The 6,566-nt window shown below is 43.3% G+C and overlaps 1 long non-coding RNA gene across 1 annotated transcript; it reads right to left on the reverse strand.

Moving 5' to 3' along the window:
• Nucleotides 1-1,700: 1,700 nt before the first annotated feature.
• Nucleotides 1,701-5,666, reverse strand: LOC128081924 (uncharacterized). The gene is made up of 3 exons (XR_008207463.1): nt 5,557-5,666; nt 4,747-4,836; nt 1,701-4,614 (listed from the first exon to the last, which is right to left on the reverse strand). It is a non-coding gene; the product is annotated as an uncharacterized LOC128081924 (long non-coding RNA).
• Between the last annotated feature and the right edge of the window lie 900 nt (nt 5,667-6,566).

The following is a 6,566-nucleotide window of genomic DNA, read 5'->3' on the forward strand; positions in this document are numbered from 1 at the left end:
CCGCGCAGGCGCACAGAAGACTCAGCCTCGCAACCGCCCTTCGCGGCCGCGCCGCTGGGAGAGACTATAACTCCCAGAGGGCAGCGCGCCCGCGCTTGGGCACCGCCCCCGTTGAGCAGGCCGGGACCTGTAGTACGACGGGCTGGAGCGGTGCACTCTGGGAGTTGCAGTCCGCGCACGGCAGCGCCGCGGCGCGCGTAGGCGCACACACCCATGTGATGTCCCCATCTCAGCCTCATGTCACTGCTGCTCTGTGGCACCACCCGGCCCTGTCAGTGCTCTGAGCTCCGTGAGGGGATTCCGGCGCTATCTCAGGGCTGTTCCAAATGGCAATGTCACTTCTCCTTTTTTCGTATTGCTTTTCTGAGCGAAGTAGCTGTGAGTGAGCACATTAAAGGCATCTCAGCGCAGTCACACTCTGCCTTCCTCTACTCCCTCCTATTAAATCCCTGATTAAACAGATCCTGAGCACACGTGTCACTGAAATGGGATGATCTGAATGTGAGCTGTCGCATTAAGGAGAAAAATGTCACCCTGCACAGAGAGCAAGTGGAAATGAATTAAAATAGCACTTCGGAGCGATTCCTCTGTTGCCTCCTCCCTGCTCCCGATGTGAGCACAGAATGGAGGAAGACTGCAAGCTCTTAAAGAAGAAAAGATCATTACGTTGTCACCAGATGCCATTTCTCAGCCCCAGCACAGCCGGCACTGGTTTTCACGCTTCAAACAAGAAGCTTAAATCTACTCTGCATTGTCACAGTATGTGATTGAATGCATTCTGATACACCAGACTTACGACCAGATGGTTTGGAGTCACTGCTGTAGCTGCTGGGTCAAAGTGCTGCTCTCAGGCCCCATAAACTCATGGTGTTCCATGTTGAGGTGCCTTCTGCATGACTTCTGTATCTGTGTGAACATAAACGGTCCAAGCCACAAAAGCTCCAGTTTCCTAAAGTGTTTCAGACCCCAGGGAAGCAGCAGTTCCTCCTGCTCAGCTGTCTGGGAGCTATGGGGAGAATCGGAACAGAATTTGTTTCGCCTTTCAAACAGGGAAATTTATGCTGATGAGGCACATGCACTGTACCTTTCTTTGGAAGTGATAGTACTCACTTCTTAAACCACCGCTTCCAGTGTTAAAGAGTCATTAGAAGCCTGGAAATTAACAATTGGTAATTACAAAAAGCCTTGCTTCTGCTTCCAGATTTGCAAACGCTCAGCTGAGTCCATGGATTTATTTAGTGTGTTCTTTTCTTTCACAAGCAGATTAGGAAGTTCAGAGGTTAAACTGCTTATAAACTGACTTTTCACATAGGATTATTTCATGCTTTGCTGCACAGAGTTGCCCTCTACCAGACTTGGCAAACCCAAGCAACCATTCTGCCCCTGCTAGAAAAACAATGGTAAAAATAAATACCAGTATGCAGTACCTGCTGTGCAGAGCTGCCAGTAAAATCCTTTGCTATCAAAACTTAAATCCATCCTAACAGCCCTCCTGTTTTCTCATCAGTGCATTCCCTCCCAGAGATTATTAACTCAGGTTCTGCTGAGGAGGTGAGATCCTGCTCCCCTCTGCAAAGCCAGTAAATCACTTTTCAGTTAAAACAACACATCAACATATTATTCACCTGCAGCCATCAAAGTAACAGAGGAAATTACAGCAGGATCCAGCTAATGTCTACATCTTTGATCAGAAATAGCAACACAATAAAAGTAATACAGCAACTTGGCACCTTCTCAGTGCTTAAATCAGGACCAATTTTGGTGCTTAGTCTTTATTTACAGCATGAACCACTTAACAAGGACAAACAGGTGCTTCCCGTGCTTCACAAAATCCCCTCAGCTTTATGAGCTTTCAAAAATGTGCTCACCTGAATGCAGTGATGTATTGAAATGCAGTGTGTGTCCTCTAAGCAAATGAGGGCTTTACTTTACCATGAGGTAAGAGATTGCTCATAAGCCAGCACCAGGAAGAAGCAGATGCACCGTTCTGTCCCATGTTTAACCCACTGTAACTTGTTCGAGTGCCTTTGTCACATCAGCTCCTATTCCAGGCACCCCCTCTTCCCATAAAAATGAATAAGAACATCATATTTTTTGCCTGGGGATCTGAAAGAACTGTATGGAGCTGAGGAGCAAATCATCATTCTTATTTTTTAATTTTATAGAAGAAAATACCTCTTGCTGCCCTGCTGGCTTATTCTCCCAAATGGAATAAGCTAGATATTTCCTCATTGTTTTAATTCCTCACCTTTTCATCCTTATTTTTCAGACTTTCTCTTCCACTTTACGTGTATGCTAAGTTTTTCTCCGTCTCATTATGAAAAATCATTTGGTTCCAGGAAATATCTGGCTTATTTTACCTTCTTATCAGCATTCACTTGCTTTTGTTTCCCAAGGAAGTTGCTGCTTTTAGACGTGTTTTGTGTAGATCAAAAACAGATTGGTATCTCGTTCATTGGTTTCTTTTTCTTTTCATTAGAAGAAAAACCTTACCATAGGGTCAGAGGTAAAAAATTAACACACTGTGCACACAATTTTGCAGCTGCATAAGCAGTAGGAAAACAAAGGTTGCCAAACAAAGCATTTGTTTAAACAAGTGACTGGCATTCATAATTACGTTCAGTGCTGAGCATGAGCGTGGAAACAGAGGCGAGAAGAGCACAAATGTGATCGGGGCAGAGATGTAACCCCAGAGCGTTTGAAATTGGAACTGGGTTATATGCTGTGCTATTAAACAAAAAAGTACTTGAAAATCTCCTGTTTATTAAGTCTCTGAGATGCTTTATTCATTTTCTCTATGTTGATTCTCATCACTGGAGAGGAACAGAAATGTCCTTGTGAGCACAGCATGCCCTCTCCTGTGACACGGTGGTACTTCAGGTGCTTTGAATTAATATACAGGAATTTGTATAAATTACACTTTTTTAAACCAATTAATACTGATGGCATTTGTAGACCTGCTGTAGTGTTTCTCCTTATTGATAGGAAACCCCTCTGCTGTTGAAGCTTGTAATCAGCCTTCCTCTTCCAACCACACATTTCTCATCACTGATCTTTAGATAGCATGTCTATTTTCAGTTATTTCTTTGATTTGATATTTATTTTTTACAAAACCCAGGTTGGGACTGGGAGGCTTTTACTGCTGAACCTACTTCAGCTAGCTCTGTGACTCTGGGCAAGACACTGATTTTTCCTGTTTCCTGATCTCACTTCTGTTCTAAGTACACCACACTTCACTTGCTGAAGATATTCCCAATTTTCATGAACGAGGAATGAAGAAAAGACCTTGAATGCCCAAAGCAGAGAGAAAAACAGTGTTGCACATTTAGTCACAGTTCAGGGTCTCCTAAGGACATTCGTGCTAAGAGGAGAAATTAGGTGAGAAGGGACAGGCTTGATCTCAGTGCTCTCTTCCTTATTTACATATTGCTCCATTTCCACGTATGCATCATGGAAAAAATAACAGGAATCTATTCCCTTTGTTAGAAATATGTAATTCTAAAATACTCTATTAGAACTTTGCCCTTCAGTGACCTTCCCAGCTGTGCCTGCTGCCCTTTTACCTGCTACACAGCTGACAGCTTTGCCCAGTATTTGCTAGCTTGCTAGCTTTGCTGCAGCCTGTGTTTATTTGGTCAGCTACCTTATCATCACCAGTCTTTTTTACTCCACTGGCATTATCAAAATGTTAAAGGGAAGCTCATCATTCATAATGTTGTTAGAGGATTTTTATCCTTTCCTTTAGACTGCAGGTTGCCTGAGAATCCTGTTTGTTTACTCTGTGGTCCTCAGCTCCATACAGTTCTTTCAGATCCCCAGGCAATGTTTCACAGCATCACTGTACCATTAATGTTATTATTCGAAGCCAGATGTGTCCACCTCTTATTCCTGGACCTGAATTTGTGTTAAAGTCTTTGCCACATAACCCCACTTTTTCAGCTGTGAGAGGTAAAACAAATGATGTAACTATTCCCTGCCACTCAGCACCTGTCAGAGCACACCTGGAATACTCTGCCAATGCGGAGTCCCACCATGCAAGAAAGAGAAAAACCGGAGGTTGTTACAGCTGGCTGGAAAGATCAGCCACATTAACAGCAGTTATGGCCAATTGTGGATGTGGAAGAAAAGCTTTCCTTAGGCTGAAGTAATGCGTGAGCCACAAGAAGCGTGTGCCAATCCACAAAGAAATGAGTGTTAAAGCCAACAGGGTAATGATCCGCTGCTGTGTGAATGCTACCTAGATGATATTTTTGGGTGCTCTGTTGAGGTTTCCCACAGACACCTCAGCAGCAATGCCAGTCTAAGTAACTTCCATTTGTTCTATACCGTCAGCTGTAATAAAACAATAACTAGCTGAGGAAAATGTTAATTATGTGATTGCTTTAATTATACCTTCCTAGCTCTGGTAAAATTGTCAGACTATTTCTTCTCTGAATTGTTAGGCTTGGCTTGCTGGTGTTGTAATTAAGCTAACATAGCATAGGAACACCTTTGCAAGCATAATGCCAGGAGAAACATGAAGCACTATAGGTGAAATAGCAGAGTGGGAAATGAAGGTTTTGTTTCCTTTATCTTCCCCGAAGTCTGAATTCCAAATGGTGCAGAGACAGCATGCTGGATGAAAAGATAAATATATCTTAATATTTCTCCTTTTGGCAGTGCAAAAAAAACAGGAATGGAAAGACTGAAACTCTAGCAGAACATCCTATGTGTGTTTTCTTTCACAATGTTCGTGTTCTCACTCACCTCTGATGATGCTCTGTCCTGTTCAGGTTCTGCACTTCAGCCAGAAGCACCACATTTCTCCCCACTGGCTTAGCCTCCATACTTACAATCCTGAAAGCAATAAGTTTTTGCTCCTGATAGCTGTGAATTGAGCACGGGACTTCACAGAAATAGCTGTAAATCAGAATGTTCAGAAGCTTATCTTTTGGGCGGGGGAAAAAAAAAGGAATGTTGATTCAGAATGATTTGAATAGCTTTTCAATGGAATCAAAATGTTGATAAGGTTGCACAGAACTAAACGTGTGCAGGATGTACATATTGGCAACCCTCTAGTAAACATCAGAAAGAAAACAGATATCGATCCTCTCTGTCCAGTTTGGAGCACTTAGAGCTGAAGTCAGCGACAGCAAGAAATCCCTAGATTTTTACTTTTCCAGTTTCTGGGAAGGCTAAGCAAGCACACTACTAATGTGGGCAGTCACACTCTGCATGTGATATGTGATTACCCACAAAAGAACAAAAATAGAAGCTTGATTTGGGAGTTTTTCTGCTGGCAGAAGCCCTGGCTGGCAATGACTTGCTGGCACTTCAAAGCAGGCAGCTGAGGTAATAAATGACAAGCAGTAAGAAAGACCCTCCTAAATAGCTGATTTTGGATGATTAAATGACACAGATAAGCCTGCTGCTTTAGGATACTAAGGAGGATTCCCCAAGCCTTGCGCTTAAATACTGCAGTAAGAAATGACAAACATACACACGTTTAATAAAAATATCACCAAATGAATTTGTTTCTAACATAAAATACCACCATTTGTTAGGTAGAAACCAGACCTGAGTGTTGTCAGCACTCTGAGGCCAATAACAAGTCCTGATCACCTTGAGGAGGTTCACCTGGAGCATCCACCATGCTCCACCCATGGCCTAGGAGCCCATGTAAGCTCAAGATTGAGCTCTTTGAGCTTTGTTTTTAGGTTTGCCTTTGGTCCTGTCAATAAAAAGAACTTTGGACCCATGCTGTTGCTTGGCTTTGGCCCTGTCTCTTTTTATTCCTGACCAAGCTCCCTGCTTGGACCTTGGACCTGGTTTCCTGCTTGTTGTGTTTTGAGCTTGTAGTGGACTTTCTTATCAGTGCCAGCTCTGCTCAGTGTCTGCAGGATGGCACCCTGCTGGTAAGGATCTCAGTGGTGCTGGGCTCCCCACTCCTGTGCCCTTGGTGAGAGCTGCCTCTTGTTCTCTGACATGCCTAGGCACCCTCTTCAGATGTCTTTCCATTTTATTACTATACAGCTGATAAGAAACTGCAATGATGTGAAAAGCCTTTGGAGAATGAGTCGCCTGGTTTGAATGGGAAAATCCAATTCTAACTGAAAAGCTGCTTGCGAGGGGTTGCAACTGTGCTAGGAAGAGCAATACAATGACTGACATCCCAAAGAAAGAAAAAGGGAGGTCGTAATACATACATCTTCCATATCAATTTGCAATTGCGCGTAGAAATAAAGGAGTAGCTCTTCATGCTTTCATCTCTAAGAAACAGGTCAGAGATCCCCGTTGTCCCCAATGGAGAAGTGGTTCAGCTTGGCCAAAGTGTGATGTTCCATAGGTCTGTTCTTAGTCTATGTGAAATGATCTGTCTTATGGGGCCCCTTACAGTTCAGAAGAACAAATTCTTCACCTTGGGGTTGCCACAGCACTGTATTATGTGCTCAGAGTTGAAATCTTTTTCTGCAGGAATCTGCTCTGAGCAAACCTCATCTATCTACAAAGTTCTGTGAATTCCTCAGCTTGGGCAGTCATCACTCCTCAGAATCACAATTCTATCACTATTCTAAGAATGCATGCAT

The sequence above is a fragment of the Tympanuchus pallidicinctus genome, unplaced genomic scaffold, assembly GCF_026119805.1.
Source record: "Tympanuchus pallidicinctus isolate F22 unplaced genomic scaffold, pur_lepc_1.0 scaffold22, whole genome shotgun sequence".
Taxonomy (NCBI): domain Eukaryota; kingdom Metazoa; phylum Chordata; class Aves; order Galliformes; family Phasianidae; genus Tympanuchus; species Tympanuchus pallidicinctus.